The following is a 22209-nucleotide window of genomic DNA, read 5'->3' as shown; positions in this document are numbered from 1 at the left end:
TGGCCTCTTAATTAATGAAGTAGAGGAATTTTGTTCATGAATCTAGTGCTATTGCACTGAAAATAGAATTAACATTTACTACTACAAAATGCTTAAGCTAGCCAGTATCAAAATCTGTATCTTTCGTAGATTTAGATTTATTTAATTTTAATAGTTCTACCAGTACCTACTTTTGATTGTGCAATATTAGGTGTAGATTAAATGGAATTTAATTCTTGTTTAATTATTTATCGTATTTTCCCAGAGTGACTTGGGAACACTTAATATTGTTAGTTTACTTGAATGTAAATTCATGGAACTTACTGAGGAGGAAAGCCGCAGCTCTCCTTACAGAACAAAAACAGAAAGTGGACTGGTTATACTGGTTTAAAATAAATCTCAAAAAGAATGCAGAAACCACATACTATACCTATTATTTTAAAAACTTGATAAAGAGAGTGGTATAAATGTTGCCTGAATAATTAAAAATAGGTGATATTGCTGAGTGTTTGAGTTAATAAAATGTTTATTTGTTATTTTTATTTTTCTTAATATATTTTCCTTAAGTAGGTGAAAATTTCTTTTCTTCAAATAAATGTGTCAGGATATCGATATCTTTGCATTAGCAACAGTCCATAGTAAAACATCATTTAAAAAAGCAACATACCAAAAGTGGACTGAAGTTTGAGCTGCCACAGATGGTGGGTCATTTCCGAACTTGGCCTGGTGGGAGGGAAAATGTCCTGCAGATAGCCAGGTGGCAGACGGTTATCTGATGTTCGTTATATAAATGTGGGATTTAATAAATTGCTATGAACTTTATTATTATCCAAAAAAATAAAATACTAAAATTACTCTTTTGACTCAGAAATCTAGGTGCTTATTATGTGCTTTTTATCTTGATATTTCCTTGATGTAGTTTTAGAGATATGCTTAAATGTCATTTTATAATTTTTAGTCTGATTTTGAATAATGGTGTTGGACATCACACATTTGGAAATATTACATTTTCTTAAAAAAAAGAAACATTGCATTTACTATTTCCACACTTTTAAGAATTAAAGTCCAAATAATGATGGTTTGAGAAAAATATATTTTCATCCTATATGTCCTAAAATTAAAGCTCATTAACACATGACACTTAATTTGATTGACAGCTGTCTAGGAGGTGACATTTTAAGGTGGGCTGTATATATGTGTTGGACTGACTATAAACGTTTTGTAACCGTGTTGTGAAAGTCAAGTCTGGAAGTAAAGTTTTTAAAAGTGGGTCATGTAACTTTTTAGTGCAGAGAGGAAAGATTAGCAATCACCTCACTGCCGCTCACATTTTAACTTGCTTGAAGGCTAGTTTTTGAGGTGTGCATGCATGCACATTTACTCCTGGGGCAGGCCGCCAACTCTCTTAGTTTTGATGAACTGACAATAAAGAACGTATCTTTTGGATTTGCGAAGATAGTTTGAAAAAAGAGCAAAATGCATAAATGCCTTCTGCATTGCACTATCGGTCATGATAATTATAAAGTTTTAAGCAACTCTCGGAGACCATATTTTTCAGATAAAACATTAGTTTTGCTGTTGTTTCCACAATCTCTATCGTAAGAACCTATCATTATTTTACCTTGTATGTCTAATTTGTATCCTCTGTTACCTGCAAGTGCAACATCTTCTCCTAACATCTGTTGACTCTTTCTTTGAAAAAGTCACATTGGGATGCTTTTGTGTTTTCTCTTTTTCAAAATTTATGCCTTTTTCTTTGTCAAGGGTAGGTTAATTATGGCATTTTGCAGTGCAATTGATTAAAGAAGGCAGTTTTAAAAGATAAGTCTGTAGTCAATGAAGACTGCATATCTCACATCATGACTTTTTATTTCTCCTCTAAGTACATGATAATCCACTTAAGTCTGTTTTATAAATCAGGTAAAGAAAACCATGCAAGAAAAATTTGAAAAGAAAAATGTAATATTTGCAACAGAATGAACAACAAATTTACCTTTTCCCCCTTTTTTCTGTTTCTCCCCACTTGTAAATGACTGGGAGAAAAACATGAGAAAGAACAGAGAGAATGCCAAAGATGGTTGCCACTGGCACCAGGATTGGCATCAGACCCTCTTTGTTTAGCTCAGGATGCCTGTGATTTGTTAGTTGGCATCCGCATTGCAGTGTGGAGTGATGTTACAATATATTGACAATTTCCAGATCTAGAAATGTCAATAGTCCTCTTGGTTATTTATACAAGATCACATACTGCATCTCTTCTGGAGGATGAAATAAAGACCAACATATAATAAAGGTCCATTGTTGACCAACTTCCTATGCTTTTCTTTTTCCCTCTTTCTCTTTTGGTTCAACCCACACTTTTTTTTTCCTTCTTCATGCCCAGCAGCCTCATCTTTTCTGAAATGTGGAAAGAGTTACTAGAGCTTTGACACAAACTATAGTGCTACACATGCATCTGATATGGTTTTGGGAAAAATTTATGCATTTTGAAATAATTTTTGATCTGTAGTTCATTAGACTTTTGCATCACATGGCCGCAAGGCAGTATGTTCTTTAAAGGTAAATCTCTTTGTTATTCAGCTTCGTCTATGCATGTAGTCTGGTTGACCGCAATTTAATCCATTTTAATATTTCCTTACATTAGCAAAGGGTCATGTTCAATATAGTTGTTTATAAAATTACGTGCTCTCCCCCACTTTAACCTAAAATGTACACATCATTTGGGACTAACTGAGTTTAAATCCATAAAATCATTTGACGTTATTGATTCAGAGGGCTGCGCTTCGGCTGTTTCGTTGCTACAAGAACCGCCATTTTGTTTGTGAAGTGCCAGGCGAGGGGGAAAAAAAAAGGCAGACACTGTGTTTGATGCCAATAATGGTTGCCAGTGGCACCGAGGTTGGCATCAGACCCTCTTTGTCTAGTTGCTGAATGCCTTTGATTCGTTGGTTGGCATCCGCATTGCAGTGGGCACACTGGAAAGTTTTTGACAATCCCTGAATGAAAGCTGCTTGCTTGTTTGCTGCAGCAAACCTTAGTTAATGTAAAACCTTTTCTTTTTTTAGGGTATTTTTAAAAAAAGATTGTGACAGATTAAAGAAAAAATAGCTCTAAAGTGGTCTCCATTTTCCCAAAGATATTAAAGATGTCCAATGATTCTTGGGCAGGTGGTACCTATTCCCCATATTGTCTTTGTTATTGCATTCATGAAAGCAAAACAAAACAAAGCAAAACAACAACCAGGCAAGCCTTGCACAACACACCTTCCTGGGACATAAGTGTCCTGTAGGATGCAGGGTGTACTATGACAAGTGTGTGGAGGACAAACTGAATGTAGTGCTATGTAAGGCATTCATTATGACTGACTGTTGCTTTCAATCACATCACTGCTTATTTATCATACAATTTCTAGTCCTTTCAGTTTCCACACTTCCAGATTTTATAGTAACAAGTTGAGAGGACCTCACTTTTCTCCCCAGTTAATAATGTGTAACAGGGTAAATGTTAAAAAAAAAAAAAAAAAAAAAAAGGAAGAGAAACCCGGAAAGAGGAAACCTATGTGTTAAGGTGTGATATAATCAGTCATTCCAGAATTTCTCAGTTCTGCGTCAAAATGTTACCAAATTTTCAGTGCACAATTCTGTGCACTGGGAAAACCAACCAAAAGGCTAAAATAATTTTGGTTGAAGTTTCCTAGATAGTTAGCATTAATATTGCTTTCCGGTTAACCACTGTTATCTCGTTAATTAATAAGAAGGATTAGCAGTTCTACCCAAAGGGCTGCACAGAAGGAAGTCTGGCCTATGGGAGGCCTTGAGTCGCCAGACTGTGTCCTGTCTGAAGGAGAAAAAGGCAGGGGGTGGTGGTGGGGGACGACTGGCCTTTCTCTGAGGCAGGGAGGGGTTTTAGAGAAAAAGAGAGGTCACCACACACCAAGAAGTTTAAAGATCTCAAGAGATAGTAACTGTTGTCATGTAATTAACAGATTAGAGTTTAAACTAAGTCAGCCTGACTGATTTTTGGACTGGACTTTGCACTCTTATTACACACGCTTTGGAGCGCTAAAAAAGAGAATCCAGAAACCTCATCGCTATCCTGCAAAAGTAGTTTCCTTTAGCCGTATTAAACCCTTAAAATTGTGGTCCATTGTTGGATGGCAACTTTTGCTGCTTTATTGTTAAGTGTTATAATAACTGAAGTACAATTTGAAGTTGCAAAAAATGTGACTTGTTTACAGGGGAAGTTGTAATCATTATTATTGTTTTTGAAATAGAAGCCTTCCTGGTTGTCACATATCATTAGCGAGGAAGCAAATGCTGAGACTTACTTTCCTCCTTCAGTTACTGAGTTTCAGAATCCTTTTGGGTAACAATTATTTCTTTATGAAAAGCTTAAGTAGATAATTGTTTGCAAGTTGACAGTGTATTTAACATTTTAATAAATTTCACTTCATTTGCAGGTATTTCCCATTATGGGAAAAAAACAAGCTTTCATAACTTATTAAAATGAGGCTGCTGTCTAGGATGATTTGGTGTGCTTGCATTGCGAAATGCTCTGAGAGCATAAAGTTTGTGTGCAGGAAAAATAGTTGGTATGCATGTTTGATTTAGGGGAACACCGTTAAGTTTTCCCATCTACCATCCTGTCCTTGACTGAACTCATGAACTCTAGTGCACATTTGTTTGCATTCTGGCTCGTACACAATTCACAAGATAAAGAAGGGCTCTTATTGGCATGTCTTGCTTCTAGGCTTAATGAGACCTTTGTGGGAACATATATGGTAAGATAAGATACTTAGCAATTTTCTCACTGATAAGAGGAAAACACAGTCTCAGGGACTAGAAGTTCATCTTCTATGCCATGAGGTCCCTGCCACAAGATAGCTTTGCCAGACAACTTAAGAGTTAAACTCTGAGGCCCCAGTTACCAGCTGGGGAAGCTTGGCATCTGTGTTCTGATATGGCAAACTAAGCTCTTGCATTGCTGTTAATATGATCTCATTTTTCAAAGGGAAAGGGGGAGGGGGAAAGGGGGGGAAGAGAACGCTCATTTGTTCCATCAATTATAATTTTCAAATATTTTAAAAAACATGTAGTACCCATTTTCCAGAGGCAGCAGAGGTTGGTAAAATACCCTACTGACAGCATTAGGCATCCTTCCTCCTCATATACACAGCACTACAAATATTGTAATAAAAACGTTTAATTAGATTATGTGTTTGAATTTGCAAATTTAGTGCACTCTGTCTCTTGTGTGGTAAAATAATTTCAAATAACTCCATATGTATAAGAACCAAAATAATGTTGATTGTTCAGGAATCGTGGTAATGTGGAGAGACTGTGCATTGCTGAGACAGGAGGTGATGATCGAGTCCCCTGAAGGATGGTTTCCTGATAGACACAGTTTTAGCGTATGTGCCTGGAAACTTAGAGCTGGGCAGAAGCCCCTTAGAGAGGCCATCTATTGCCATGGCTTTAGTTCTTTAAAGTTTCTATTTTCTAAAGTGGTACACAAGAAACACATCCAAACGTAAAGGTCATATAGATTTATAATAGATTTGGTAGGATTTTTAAAATTTACTTACTTTCCCCTAAATTTGGAATTTAGGAGGAAGGTATGAGAAGGTTAAAGTTTTAATCTTCCATTAACTTTTTCCTTTTGAATTTGGCACTATAATTGAAAGAATAATCCAAGATATCCAACTTAGTAAGGTCTTTCTCCTCATAAGCTTTCATTCTGCTAGATTAAGCTGAAAAACTAAACCAGTAGGTTTAAAAACTCTGTTTGTTTTCTGACACTCACACTCTTGTCATCACTGCTGACCAATTAGAATTTCAGCACCTGAGGAGGGAGGGACCCAGTGGAAGGCTGAGTCAGAATTCTCTGGAATTCTTAAAAATTGAGATAAGTTAGTTTTCATTTCTGCCATCAACACTGACTTGTAGACAAAGGAATAACAATTGCTCTGTTAGAAGCTTCAGGTTTGCAGAGAGTGAAAATAGCCTATGAAACACTCATTAAAATAGGAAATTACTAAATATCCGAAAATTATGGGCAAAATCAAGGGTGATCCCTTGCTTTGAAACTAGCTTTTGGGTAAATGTTTCTCTGTAGTTTATGAAAGAATAGCATTTTCCAGTTTGAAGTTGATGAAAGTAGAACTTGCGACACTCGAGGAGTTTTCTGTATATATGCTAAGGCAGAGCGAATGATTAGCCAACATAATGTTCAAAGCAAGTTTTGCAACTTTTCCCCCTCCATCCTTGTGGAGGAAGAATAATTTTAGAAATCTCAAGGACTAGCGGTTATGCGATCGGAAATTCGAGTTATTACAACTGCATGCCTCAGTGCCAAGCATAGCAAGAAGAGACGCTTCTTCTTGATCAGGCTCACTTTTCTGTGGCAACGTGGTATGTCATCTTATTTTAAAGTAGATTCTCAGGTCCTTGAACTCTAATTATGTGATATGGTTAATTTAACTGAATTCAGTTGTTAGGATTTGGCATAGAGAATAAATCATCAAACTGCAGAGAACTTGTGAAAAGTGAAATGTGTGTAGCAAGGAGTGAGTGTGTGGGATTAGCTTGTATTAGACTGAACGTTACAGGATGTAAAACTAATGGGACTTGAATGGTTGGGCGTTTTGGTTGTTATATTATTCAGAAAATTGGAAGAAATGGCTACCAATTAACCAATGAGGTGGAAAGACCTTGAGGCTGAATTGAAGGCCACACATAAAAAAAAAAAATCCTCAAAATTTAAATGAAGCAATGTTCTAAAATGGGAAAGCAAACTATTCATGTGCATAAATATATTGTTTATAATGAAACACTTAAATACACATAGTCTCTCTTTTTATGATGATAGTTTAAGCAGGACAGCATTGATGAATCACAGACAAATTAAAGAACTCTGAACAAGGAGTATATAGTTGAAAATAAGGGGTGATGGATGAAGTAGCTTTACTATCAAAAGTTGCCTGGAGGTTGTGTATTTTCAGAATCCCATTTTAAGGCAGTTCAGAGCATGTAGTAAGTTATCGATGAAGCACAAATCAGTCAAAAATGGAATTTGTTTAAACAAGTGCAAAATAAAATAAGAATTGCCTTTGAGGAAATAATTCTTTAATGCTAAATATATGCACTTTAAAATGCTGGTTAGCTTTAACTCCATTTTTCAAAATAGGAAATTTAATAAATAGTATTCATCAAATTTTGAAATGTATGTCTCTCATAAAACTACATAAAAGCATTTAACAAGCATCAATTAATATTGAGTGACACTAATATATATTCCGATGCTCAATAAAGGTGAAGATTCTTTCAAAAACCTGATTTTCCATACTCACATTGAAAAAAAAAATACGTGGAGAAATATATTGGTGTTAACAGGGAATGGTGGAGCTTAGGACAAAATTCTAATCAAGAGCACAGATGTTAAGAAAAAGTTGTTTGAAATAGGGTGTATTCTGTAATTCATGTGAGCAGGGGATTACATTTATGCCTATGTTAATAACATGAGTATGTCAATATGAAGTCTATACCCCTCTATTAGTGAACTCTAAAGTGTGAAAAATGTTCCTGCTTAGGACAACTCGTATTTTATTATTCTGACATCTGCAGTTTCTGGATGGATTACCTTAAATTTGCTATGCTATGTTAAAAGCCTTGTTTTATGAGGTCGGTCTCAGCTTCTGGCCTTGGTGTCAGGAACCCTGCTACGTGATGCAACTTGCCTTGTTAGGTTTAATTGACCAAAGCTGATGTGTTAAAACAATTCATTTGCGCTGTAACTTATGCCCTGGCTAAGTTGCTACCTGAATCCCTTGACCTTGACTTGTTTGGGTCATGAAATGGCTGCAAGCTGGTTGACCTCTCTATTGTGTAGTAATGTCACTGTTTCCTCTTATTCTTTTATGGTAATAGCTGACAAAAAGGCCCCAGCCCTTGGTTTACACACCAGTGGATTCGAGGCTTCTCTCTGCAGTAGCTACATCTTCTGTTTGACATGGTCTGGCTGTGGAAGTGACTGTCTTTTGTTTGCTGACAGTGATGGGGACAAATTTGCAGTCCTCCTTGCTACAAGAAGTGGGGGTTAGTATTCTGGAGTTGGAGGGATTTAGATTTATTCTGCTTAGATTTTCAGTTTCTGTGTTTTATGATGATGCATATCACAATTTCCTTTTCCACACTCTTCTGAGGTTGACTTTTCAGCTCTTTATATTTATGGTTTCTTTAATAATTACTTTTCAACATTTTCAGCTGTTACAATAAAAATATTTTATTGTCATAATATGGGGTAAAAGTGGTAAATTTAGTTATGTTTTTGGTTACCAATGTGTAAGTCCTGAAACAACTGACTTTTAAACTTCAGGCTATAAATCTTTGTCTAGTCCTGGAAAAATCTGTATACTAAACATGTGGGATAAAAACAAACTTTTTTACACATGAGAGTAATGTTATAACTCTATGTATATCATCTTATAATTTATGTTATAGTTTTAAGGGAAGCCTATCCTTTGTGACTTAAATAGCTAAATTTCATGACATAGTAGAGAACCATTCGTAAATATGAAGATTTTATTTCTGGGGGGACTTTTGCCAGCATGTACAATTAACTGTTTATTCAAATGAATATAAAAATTGTTTTTTCTACTCTTTATGAAAACCTCATATGCAAAAATAGAGACTTTTACCTCCGTTCTTCTCTTCTGAAGCAGTGAAATAATTTTATTTTTAAAATATTGGAGATGCCTTCTAAAATGTTAAAACACAGATATTTTTATCCTACCAAACTTTTCTTTGCCAAATATGACATTATAGTTCATGATTTTTCCTATATTTGCCAGATTAAATATTTAAAATCCAAGCTGTTACATTTTATTTTTAAATTATTAGAGGGAAAAGGAAGTTTAAGTTAGAATGTACATTTCCTTACTTGTGTGTTGCATACTGTTTATACGTGTGTGTGGATACACTGACAGATGAGAGACAGTGTGCTCCAGGCACTAGAACCTTGGGGAAAAGCACTAGATATTTGTGTTCCCATTTTAAAAAATATCTGAAAGTAGCGGGTGAGAGGTTTTCTTTTCTTTCTTTTTTTCTTTTCTTTTCTTTTTTTTGGGGGGGGTGTTTGAAACTATGTTTTTCCCCAGGAATGTTCACAAGATTAAGGAATTTAAATGCTTTTCAGAATTAATCATGTTGATAATCCAGCATTTTAAGGGTCAGAGGAGGAAGTGTGAATAAAATGCACTGACTCTGATTTTGGCCAGTAGCCTCCGTTTTTCTCTCCTCTCTTATAAAAACCAGTCTAGAATAGAAAACATTTCTCTTGCCTTTCTGCTGATTCATTGTCTTCCTCAGTGGTAGTACCAACATGGTTTGGGTGTGGTTAATGGGTTAGATGGCAGTGGGACTGTGATATGAGAATAGCAACAGCCCCTGAGCGTTTCAAAATGTCTGAGGTTTTCTCTAGATATCTGCCTCAGTTCCTTCATTCAAAGAATTTTAAAATGATCTCAGCTGTTGAGTTAAAGAGGTTAATTTCCTGGACCACAGATAACATGTGTGTGTGGGGAAGGGTGGAGAGTTGAGAAGTAAAGTTAGAAAAAAAGAGAAAGATAGGGCTTAGATCTTGCAAGAATTACTTAAGAAAGATGATTTAGATTGAGGAGTAAATAGCATGCAATTTATAATATTCAGATTAAAGAGTAAGTAGCATGCAATTTATAATATTCTGTCATCCTTTGAATTTTGGATTGCTTTTAGAGTTGAGCATATCTCCCTTCTTCCTGCCTTTTTATTAATAGTTTTTGTAGAGCACAGAAAGTGTCTTAGTTCAGGCTACTCTAATAAAATAACAAACTGGTGGCTTACGAACACTGAAATTTATTTCTCGAGCTTCTGGAGGCTGGAAGTCCAAGATCATGGTGCCATCATGGTCAGGTTCTGGTGAGGATCCTCTTCCAGGTTGCAGACTGCTGACTTCTTGTATCCTCATGTGGTGGAAAACAGAGTGAGAACTCTGTGGGGTCTCTTTTGTAAGGGCACTAATCCCATTTATGAAGCCTCCACTCTCATAACCTAACAATGGCTCCACCTCCTAATACCGTCACATTGGGGGTTAGGATTCCAGTGTATGAGTTTTGGGGGGACACAGACATCCAGTCTGTAACAGAAAGTATGTGCATAGAATTTGACATTTGGGGTTCTAGTCTTGGCTCTGCCCTTTATCAGCTTTGTGACTGTGGTCGAGTCACTTAAGCTCCATGTGCTTCAATTGTCTGTTTTGTAAATTGAGGATTAAAATGCCTACTTCCCAGGGCTGTTTTAGGATTAAGTGAAATAATTCATGTGAGTAAAAGCAATAGTGTTAATACTAGCCATTATTACCATATATGAAGGAACTAGACTTCCACAGAAACTATCCAATAGTGAAAAGAAGGAATGATTGAATGTTGAGGCCAGAGGTCATCAATTAGTTTTTATGTATCTCATGTGATAAGACATTCCAAAGAGAAAACAAAAGTCTTGCTCACAGTGGTGCATATAAATATTTATTAGTGAAAACTCTGAATGTAGGCACATGAATACTGTATGGTTTTAGAAACCCTTTATCTCAGATGTATCAGAGAATAAATTTCTTAATCAATCTAGGCATATTTTAAGGGAAGGAAAAAATAATTTTATCAGTGGCTCTCTGAATAAATAACTCAACTTTGATATCAAGTAAAAGGTGTCTTAGCAAATACTTGTAATTCATTGTACTCTAATAAAGTAAAATTTTCATGTATAAAAAAATTAAATTTGGGAGAACTACACTTACATTTTAAATTTGAGTGGACAGAAGTGATGGTGATGTGGCTAGACTAGATCGGTCCTAAAAAAGAGCACAGTGATGGTTTTTAGATTCTTTTTAAGTTTGAAAGTGTCTTATTTTAAAATGACCCTTAGCTGAGTCAGGACCTCAGACTGTTTCACTGGTTGCATGAATTGTTCTGCTTTTATTGCCATTTAGCTCTTCTCCTCTGTCACTCTTTCCCATTCCTTCTTTACATGGTGTTAAGAACATTAAATAATTAAAGGAGCTCTAGAGTAATATTTATTACTTAAAAGTGATTTCACTTTTACTGAGAACAATGGAAAGACAAATAGGAAATGGTTAAAACATTTGCTTCTTACCAAACTGTGATTTGGAATCAAGTGTTTGACTTCAGTGGCTCTGGTTGGTTGGATCCATGTGGTCATGGAGCCAACTTTGTGGGCCAGATCCTTGGAGGAGATAGTTCTGGCACTTGGTTCTCCATGGCCAGTGAATTGCACCCCTCACTCCCTTCCCATGGCAGGTTTGGAAAGTGGAGGGATCAGCCCGTATCCACAGTCACTACTAGGGAAACACCTTAAATCATATGTCAGGTTGATGCAGGGTAAAACAGCATCATGTTCTTACATGAAGCACTTTGTAATAATGTTTGTCATATACCTAGGGGCTCTAGTTCTAGCCAGGAGTTAATAGGAAAAGTTATTTTACTGTTTGTCCATGAGTTAAAGGGTAACTATGATGTGCAGAAAGCAGAATCAGAACATTGATTAGCTTGCTTAGATTCTGGCACATAATTTTTTAGTAATCTGTGGCATATCTTTTCTTTTTGAGAACATACTGGTGTTTAGTTGCAATTCTGTTCAGGAGATACACAAAAATCAAAAAGCATGTACATGAAACAAAGGACATCCAAAAATTTTTAACACTTATACTAGACTGTTGATGGCAGAAAGATTTGATATTATGCCTTTCTAATGTACTTGAAATACTTTGCTTACACTTATGATTGAAAGTTCACCTGAAATGGGAGCATATACATTGTTCTGAAATACTGGTTGCCTTTCATAGCCTCTCAGAGATGCTTACATATTTCTTTATTCCTGATGGTAAAGCATCATTGTTTTAGGATATGACTTACAGTTATCATATAACAATTTCTGTTCTATTTACAGTCTCTAAATGAGGGAAAAGCAGCTTATAGCAATATGAGGATCACTGGTCTTACAATAATTAAATAGACTTGTTATACTACATTAATCCCTTTTGGAACATTTGGAATGACTTCTTAGTACTAACGAACACAGCATTAGGGCCTACCATTAATCTGCTTTTTGTATCCAACATTTGTATAATATAAAACATGTGCATAGAGAAACGTATTTCAGGTTTAAGATGAGTTCATGGGAGGGCAAAATGAAGTTATATTGTTCTACTGAGTAATATGAATATAATGCCAAGTACTAATAAAATATGGAATGCATTTAGAATCAGCACAGGTAGACAAAATTAGTAAGTTTTTGGTTTTCAGTGAATACCATGTTTGGGCTCTCAGACTGACTTTTCCCTGAAATCTAGATTTTTGTATGTGACACACAAGATATATGCAATATGAAACAGAAACATTTGTTTATGTTTATATTTATCCAGGAGGTTGTGTTACCACCTATGAGCTTGTGTTTCTTGGTATGGATAAAGCTATCTGTTAATCCTAGAGAAAATGAAGTAGACCCAGTTTTAAAGTGTGGTCTAGTCCTGTTCTGCAGTTCATAGACATGATTTAATTTAATGATAGATTCTGCATTGATTGTTCAAAAAGCATCGTTACAGATTTGTTGAAGGGATTCCTGAGTTAGGATTGTGTTTACATCTCCTGTTGTAGAAGCCCCATGGGGCATAATTTCCTCCTCAGTGTGGGCTCCTTTACTGTTGTTGAGTTTTTCATACCCGGGGATGTGAATTCAACCTTGAGTATTCCAGTTACCAGGAAAATATTTCACGAAGGATGAAGTATTAGTCCAATTCTAGGACAGATTGCATGCGTATGTACAGAGGACTATGGAAATGCTGAGATTATTGAGTGGTTTGCAGCCATTTTAGACCATGTGCCTGGGACCAGCTAACACATTGTCAGGGAAAAACATGATGTAGCAACAATATTAGATCATGCAAATGAGACTACTGAATAGTAATAGTTATGGGCAATATTTTGGAAAACACTGATTAGTGACAGTTTTATTACAGCAAATGTATGTATCAAGTCCCCAGATTTCATTGTAATGCACTGAAAACAGATGTCAAAGTGTCCCAAACAGAATTTCATGGTTAATCTACATATTGCATGGAAAGTACAAACAAACCATTTAGAATTCTGTTATTTAATCCTTTTAGAAGGAACAAAAATATACAATTTAGATTTACTCCATTCTTTCTTTTAATTTCAGTTTTTGTTTTCTAGGGGCTGATGATAAATTTTTTTTGTTTGTTATTTTCTTAAGATGCGTATGGGAGAAGACGTATCTGCATATGGACATGATTTTACTTAATGTACTTTGAACTGTAAGTTTCTGAACATAAGGTCTTTGCATTAAAAAAAGAAAAATTAGGCTCTAAATTATTTAGTGACTTTATAATGGAATTACCTTCTTCTATTCCTTTGTTTACTGACATGGAGTTTCACTCTATGCCACATAGTGACTGAAGTAGCTTGCTGAAGTGGAAGAGAAAAAAATTGGTGGCCCTATTGCTTGCAAGTGCCTGGGAGGCTTTGTGCCTCTCAGTGACTCAGTTTCTTTATGTGTCAGGTAAGAGGATTGGCCCAGAGGACATCCACTATCCCTCTTACCTCTGGCATCCTAGGAATTTGGCAGAGAGCAGTCCCTTTCATATTAAGCAATATTTTATAAAGTTTAGCATATTCTTGTTAAATTTGGGATTTTAATACATTTTGTTTATTAAAGAGAAATAGAAAATGTGTAACCAGCCTCTTGAGTAACGTTTTCGTGTTGCTCAATTCAAAGTCCAATAGTCAAATCATTTAGTTCAATCTAGGTAAAAAACTTGCTTTTTAATAAAGAGGTCTTTAACTAATAGAATTTTAGAGCTCAGAGAATCCTGAGAGATATTCTTACTTTAAAATTTGGGATACTGACTCTAATACAGACCCAAAGCTACTTTGGTTAAGTTAGTTTTACGCTATAGGGCCAAAAATAAGCTAAATAAAGTGTTATTTTGTGAAAACAAAGCTGCAAAAATTTTAAAAGAACATATAAGAAAAATCTGGACTAAATATCTTATATTATCATTTGTAATTTATTGGAATAAATTGATTGAAGAGTCTAGTTTTTTTTTTTTTTTAATGAAGTTAGTCTGCAGCTGTGATCTTCATGAGAATGCCTACTTTTCTCTTTTTCAGTGGATGAAAACACTAAGTATAGTTAGCTAACATCATGATTTGATAGTGGTTGGAAAACAAAAAGGACCCATTAAAAATATACTGCCAGATTTCCAGTTAACATATAAGGTCATGTTTGAAATTGGTTATAAGAATTTTTTTTTTTAACTTAAAGTCAGATGTTTAAAGAAAAAGTGGGAACTACTTATCAGGAGCTGGTATAAGTTCTACTTCTGGGTGTCTACAATTTTCAGATTGGTTTGATAACCACTATGTCTTCATTTTCCTTTGTGTGGTGTACATTTCTCATTTCAGCTAAAGAAAATTTTGGGTTGTTTTTAAAGTTTAAAACAAACATCCATATACCTTCTTTTACTTAAGAGATGTTTCTAAGCATTTTTTCTTAGTTTAATTTTTAGAAAACAAAATATATTAAATTCACAAGGGGAATTCAGTTTTAAAAAGAAACTTTCAATGAATCTTTTTTTAAGGTAAGACTCTTTTATAACATCAAAGACTTGTCTGTAATTTATGTTCTGAGTGTCCTGTAATGTGCTTATGTAAATCAAGGCACCCTACAATAGAGCAGAGATTAATAACTTGAAGCAGAGCTACAAGCAGTATTAGCAAAAGTTTAATATCAACTACTGCTAGTAGCTAATTTCTAGTTTGATGGTTTATGGGGAAAGTTTTGAAAGTATATTTTTAAGGCATATTTGCAGATGGAAAAAGAGATGAATAAAAGATTGGTACTATGCAAGTATGTGAAACCAAAATCAATGGAAATGTTATGGGAGCACACTATAAAATTGATAACATGTATTTGTTGAGTGGGTGAATGAATGAATATAAATTATTAAAGTGAATATAGAACATTAGGGACCAATCAGATTATAGTCACTGAGGTGTAAAACAAGGGAAGCTCCTTAAACTAGGAAAATTTGCTTTTTACTGAGACTTGTTTTCTTTCTTTTGTATCTGCATTGGTGATTAGTCATAGTTTTAGAAATGTAGTCCCAACCCTATATATACTTTAAATTTCAAAAATGAGTAAAATAAAACCATTTGAATTATAGTGTCCATATTAATAATAGAGCATATTCTGGAATCATGCTCCAGGTTTAAATGTTTGTTTTATACTTGCTATGAAGTAGTATAAATTAGTTATATTTTCTAAGATTCGGTTTCCTGAACTCTGGAGTGAGTATGGACTTTATTTGGCCGTTGTGAGGGTGAAATGAGAAAGTGCTTGTGACATGCTTAGCACCGCACCTGTCATCTTGTGTGTGTGCTGTAAAACGTTTGCAGTTATTGCTCTGACTTTTATTCAGCTACTGGCACAGTGCCTGCACACAGTAGGTGCTCACTACTGATTTGTTCAATGAATGAATGCTCACCACCTTTCTCTGAGCATTCCGGAAAACTGGGTCTCCCTTTTGTGGGGCAGAGCATTAAGTTAAGGACAATGCTATGCCTAAATTGGGAAGAAAAATATTAAATTTGGCAAATTTTCAAATATTGTGGTTCTGTGACAAAAATTTAAATATTTCGGCTGCTATGTAATTTCTTAAAATCCATCCTTAAAGCGAATGGCATAGAACCACAGCAATCACAGTGCCCATTTTAGTATTTGTGGGTGACTTAAGGAAATAGCCTTCCCCAGGAGCCTAAACACATGGTGGATTCCTGTATAAATTTCTTGTTAGAATATGGTGTAATTTACACTATCCGCTTTTCATAAGGCCTTTCATTTGGGTTATAAGAAAATCCCAGACATAAACATAATTGAAAACAAAAGTGAGCATACCTATAACTATTGCCTAGCAGAGAGTACTTGAGGCAGTGGTATTTATTTATGCAGGAAACCGACTTTAAAATTCCAAATATTTCCATGGGCTTGAATGGTGATGTATTTATTTTTCCCTTTATGTTTCCAATAGCACTGAATTATAGCCCTACAAATAAGGTTGGAAGAAATATCTCAATATTTTGTGTAAGACTATTCTCTGAAGAATACTTTTGACTATTTCATCTTATTCATGAAAAAGTCACGTCATGTTAAAAATCATTTCACTGATTATATTACTATATTATATGTAATATATTACAACTAAGTCATTGGATAATAATTCTTATCTTGTTATTATTCATTTTATTAGTCATTAGACTTTCTAAAGTGTATGTGTATGTATGTGTATATATTTGATGTATCGATTCTTTTTATTTTGGTTTGTGATTATTAATATGATTCCACATATATAGTCAAAGAAGTAGGCATTTGTAAGTTTATTAAAATATATCTTTCAAGGAAAATGTAGCACATTTGGGATAACAGTGGAAAAATGGTTGAGAAATGCATTTATGGAGTAGGAGTGTTATACTGAACACTGTTTGAATGTTTTAAGCAGGTAGGAAAAAAACTGAAAATATCGATGGCTTCATCCTAGTAATTTACAGGCAGAAAAGAGAGGGTAGGTCACTTGCCCTGTTTATAAGAAACAAAAATGCCAAAGACAGTTGAACAAAGTATACAACTAACTAACCCTCTCACCAATTACTATATATAGTTAGATTTGCTGAGCTTTCTGGGAGGAGACCCTGTGGGACTGTAATGGAAAGGTCACAGAGAGGAGGTGAGTCTTAAGTGGAGTTTTCTCAGGGGTTGTGTAACAAAAACAAAACAAAATTAAACATAAGCAAGAATCTACTTCTTAAATAAATGAACTCTATTTGGCAATGGTATATTCTGTACTGAGAATATTTGTTTGGTGACAGATTTAATGTTTGTTCAAAAAATTTGTTAATGAAAGAATCTAATAGGAAGTTTTAACCCAGATGCTAAAATATTCAATACTAAATGACTTTGATTGATTAATCTCTTTTTTTGTTATTGGATAATATTGAATTCTGATATCTAAATTATTCATATATGTAGTTTAGCTCCTAGATTTCAGTGTATATCACATTGTTTAAAAATGTTTTTTTAAAGTTTCTTTTAAAATTAAATTCTAGTATTTTAATTATTTATAATCTTGAACAAAATTTGTCAGTATGTACTGGTCATGTGTTGATCATTTGTTTTAAGGTATTTTGTACTTGAGAAGATAATTCTATATGCAGTTTAAAAAACCCCAAAACAGGATATTCTGCAAAAAATACTATATTTAAAAATATTCTGAAGTTAGCTGAATTCAGTTTTGGGTCCAGTTTATATCACTATTATTATTATTATTTTAAAAATCAAGTGTGTCTCCCCAACTCAGTAGAAAAAAAGAATTGTTTTTGTGTGATGAGGTATGTTTTATTATCAGACTACAGTGTTTGATCTGATGCAAAATTATACTTTTATTGCTAAAAGCAATGGGCTGATACAGTGACACACCCAATAAAATAACACCCAGCTTGATACATTGAACTTTCCTAATATATTTTGCTCTCTGTAAATGGTACTTACTCTAGAGTACAGTGTTTCCTCATAGGTAATTACAGAAAAAAAATAAAATGAAAACTATGATAATCTTGTGTCTACGGCTATATTATGGCTCTTTAAAAGTAGCTTTCGATGTTTTAACATCACAAAACCTAACACTTAAAGACAGAACTGAACTTAGTGTGTGAAATTCTCAGTTCCTCTATACTTCCCCTATTCCCTCAGCTGAATAAAAAGTGAATATAAATTCTTAGAGGACAGTGATCAGGTTTTCTCATTTTCATATTTCTCTTCCCCTTGTTCTCCATAAAGGGATATATAGTGGATTTTGTTGATTGCATAGTTCAGTGTCGACTATGATGTACACATGTAGCAAGTCTATGATCACTGAAATTTGAAAAGAAATCTCTCTCAGTTTGCCACTTTGTGATGGCATTTTAAAGCCATTCTTTTTCTACAAATAAGCTGCTTAGTCATTCAACAAATATTCACTGAATACCTACTATGTAACAGGCACCGTGCCAGGTACTAGAATTACAATATAGAGAAGACAGACATTTTACTAATTTTATAGTAGTGAAAAACAATTTAAGAAGAATTATCCAATTTTTGTTTTTCCTTTTTCTTAACTGAAAATATTGCTGTTAAGTGCTTAATAAGTTATCAAAAGAGTAATGGTAGTGATTATATAAATATCATCTGAAGGAAATGACTTATAAAAGATTGTTGCAATTTCTGAGAAAACAGATCATGAGAATGGATTTTTCTGATGAACAAGTATAATTTTTTTAATCTGTATGACAAAAAATATTTTTGTGGTGTATATGGTAGTCACAAGCATGCTGTATGACTTCTTGTAGCATGTAGCTTTTCTTGCAGGAGACTGGAAACATGTCAAGATGCATTTCTGGACTCTGCCTTTTTCTCCTAACTGAGCAATTGCACTCGGCTCCAAGCAGCTTTTGGACCATCTCATTCAGAACTGAGAAAATCAAGAAGCTTGGAGGAATAGTGAATACACATTGGGCTGTGTGATGATTGCACTTAATGGAACAAATAGAAGGATAGAATGTGGCATTGGGGTACACCTAATAATTTCTCTGACTCCTCAGACATCAGCAGACTTACTGCAGGTTTTGCAATTAACAAGTCAGTCTGGTGGTGCCCTGTCATGGGAGGCAGTGACTAGGAGTGCATGGAGTTGGAACTTGCTGGAAGGAGCCATGAAAACAGTGTCAAAAAGTTGGGAATCGGGAGTGCTGAGTCTAAAACCTTGTGTTTTTTAATCATTTTTAGCTGTATGACTTTCAGCAAGTGTTTTGAAGTCCCAGAGGTTCCATTTTTTTCTTGTGTAAAATGGAGAAAACACCAGTCTTAAAAGCTAAGGCCTTGCATAGAAACCTGATGTTCAATAGATTACCTTGAGTAAAGGTGAGTAGGATTTTCCAGGCTGTGGTAACCATTGCTATTTAGTGTATAGCTGTCCTGCAAATGTTTAATGAGCACTTACTATGTACTGATGTTGTTTGGAAAGTTGCCTGTATGGCTCCTTTAATCCTCAATAACAACATGAAACAGATACTTTCTTATCCTTTCACAAATGAGAACTCTGAGGGCAAGCTAGTTAAGTGACAGAGCTTGAATTTGAACCCATGCAGTTTGTCTCTAGAGTTCTTTCTTAACCCTAATTCTAGGTGGTGAAATTACTCTGGCCACAGTAAGGTAAAAAGGACAAAAGAAAATATTGTAGAGTAAGGGATAACCTCAGCATATTTTAAAACAAAAAACCTCATTTTACTTATTCACACATTTTAAAAAGGATTGAAATGATTTGTTTTATTTTTGATTTGCAAGTTACTTCTTTCAATTTTGATTTATTACTTCTGACATGCAAAAGTTTCAGTGATTTCCAAGCTAATCTTTTCTCCTAAACTAAGCAGTCTTTCTCATTTGTTGTTTCCTCCTATTCTATTATACTTTTGTATGAGACCCTGAAAGTGGATGTGTTTATTGTGCAGGCCACAATGGATACATAGGGGGAAAAAATAGCCTTAAAGAGAGGATTAAGCAAGTCAAGAGCCACACATAGTAATCCGACTCTTCAAGAATAGGCATCATGATCTTTATGATTGATTTATGATAAGCACCCTCCCCATCCCACTCACCCCATGCTAAATTAATGGTTTTCCTTACACATCTTAGAATAATTTTTTTCTTCTATTCTTATTTTTTTGAAAATTTGGGATATTTTGATCAGGTTTATTGACATATATGTTTAACTGAGTAAATGTACTCTCGGCCTTTTCTGTTAGAAGAGTTTTCTGAGGAAAATAGGTACATGAACAAAGGACATGTATTTTAACTTCCATAATAATTTCTTTATTGAATCTTTCTAAACAGAGTCAATTTTTAATTACAACTATTTTTGAATTTTGGGTGCTTGCTTTGTGGATTATTTAGATCAGAGATGATGAGATTTATAAATCATCCTGGAGTTTTCAGGATAGAAATCCCTTATTCCTGTATATTTCATTCACTTTTTGGTTTCAGAGATTAATTTCCTTCTTCGATAAGACAGTGAATCTTAGTGAGAAAGGTTAATGTGATGGAAGGATCCAGAAATGACTTCCCTTTTTCTTCAGAAAGACAGAGATCTCTCTTATTATTACTGTTTTATTATTATGGTAGTAATAATTGGGAGCAATAGTAGTAATAATAAAAATAACTACAGCATGTTGAGAATATCCTATGTGCCCCTTGAATTATTTAATGTAATCGTTATAGTTACCCAAAGAACTAGGTATTATCATCATTTGATAGATGAAGAAATTGAGGTTAAATATATTGAATAAATCTGCAGTTATAAAGCTGGTAAGTGCAGAGTCAGGATTTGAACCCATGACTGCCTCCCTCCCAGCACATATTCCCAACTTCACTACCATTATTTCTCCATTTAAAAGCCTGTGCTTCAAGCTTTCCCAGTAAGGCAATTTTTTTTTTTTTTTAAAGAGTCTTTTCTGCATCTTCAAGGGTTATAAGCTACGTGTGTCTATGAAGCACAGTTAAAGAACTGTCACCAAATCTCAGTGTGGTCCCACCTAGAGGAGGAAATAATTGTATGGTTTTTCTTTCTCTGTCCTCTATAACTGTTTCTTCTTCCTTACCTGCCTGGATGTGCATCTGTTTGTCCCACAGACACTGCTGCTCTGTCGCTCAGCGAGGACCAAGCAACAGAGCTTTCTCTGGCATTCCTGGGTGCCGACACAGGACATTTAAACATATTGACACTATATATTTGCCTCCAAATGTGAATATAGATATTTTTCTCTTCCTATTCTGTTTCCTTCCAGAGACGCTTTGTAAAAAGAACAGTTAGGGCCCAGGCCAAATCAATGTGAGTTCATGCAGGCCCGAACATTATCAGGATTGCTCTTGCCCTGAATGAGGACTCCATTGTCCTCAAAGACATTATGTCAAAGCCCTTAACTGTGAACTTTCAGTCGAGATGCTAGACTTGCCAGTTAGTTACACAGAAACTATTCTGTCTAGGCTGGAATGTGGCAGTTAAAACAGGAGAACTTTGATCTCCAAGATAAAGTGGCTACAGATGCTAGTACACTGTTGCATTTTGCCAGTTATAATTTGTATAGTTTTTCTCAATTTAATCTAAATTTCTCAAACTTCTGCGCGTGGTGTGATGATACAAATATGTGAACATTTTGTTAGAAAACCTTTAAGAACAACAGATACGACTCATTCCTCAAGAACCCTTAGTCAAGAATGACAGTGATATCCAGTTATGTCAGTTAGTTTTTTATTTTTTAATTTGTGCCAAACTTTAATCTCCAGATTTGATATTTATGTGGTTATTTATTTAATCTTTAACCATGCCAAAATTGTCTTAGCCAGAGTAGCTCTAAGTTGACAGTAACGACAACCACCACAAACATCTAACATTCATTAAGCACTTACTGTATGCCAGCCACTGTGATAAGTGTCTTACATGTCTCATTTAATCCTCACAACTAACTGATGTCAAAGCCATCACTATTATTACCATCATCTTGTTAGAAAGTAAAGCATTCAGGCAAAGAAAGATTCGGTCATGACCCAAGTTCATACAGCAATGGGCAAGAGGAGGAACAGGGATTTGCACCCAGGTATTCAGGCTCTGAGGCCCTGCACAAGTAGCTTACCTGGCTGTCTGGCCTGATGTGGCAACTCATCAGTCTGGTATTTTCGGGCAAGTCAGCCCACCTTCAGGAAACTGTTTCCTGATCAATAAAAAGGGCAAATATTCTTGCTTTCTTGACCAGGTTATTAAGAAGATCAAATAAGGCTGGACATGGTGGCTCACACCTGTAATCCCATCACTTTGGGAGGTCCAGGTGGGAGGATAGTTTGAGGCCAGGAGTTCAAGACCAGCCTGGGCAACATAGCAAGACCCTCATCTCTATTGAAAAAAAAAAAAAGATAAATTAGCAAGGCGTGGTGGTATGTGCCAGTAGCCCTAGCTACTTGCAGGCTGAGGCAGGAGGACTGTTTGAGCCCAGGAGTTTGAGGTTACAGTGAGCTGTGATTGCAC

At 35.0% G+C, this 22209-nt stretch overlaps 1 protein-coding gene across 1 annotated transcript in view; it reads left to right on the top strand.

The window, feature by feature from the left end:
• NFIB (nuclear factor I/B) overlaps positions 1 to 22209 on the top strand; it is a 216754-nt gene that overhangs the window by 7454 nt on the left and 187091 nt on the right. The gene's annotated exons all lie outside the window — the stretch shown is intronic.

Source organism: Propithecus coquereli, unplaced genomic scaffold (assembly GCF_000956105.1).
Source record: "Propithecus coquereli isolate 6110/MARCELLA unplaced genomic scaffold, Pcoq_1.0 Scaffold95, whole genome shotgun sequence".
NCBI lineage: Eukaryota > Metazoa > Chordata > Mammalia > Primates > Indriidae > Propithecus > Propithecus coquereli.
This window is presented reverse-complemented; position numbering and strand designations above follow the sequence as displayed.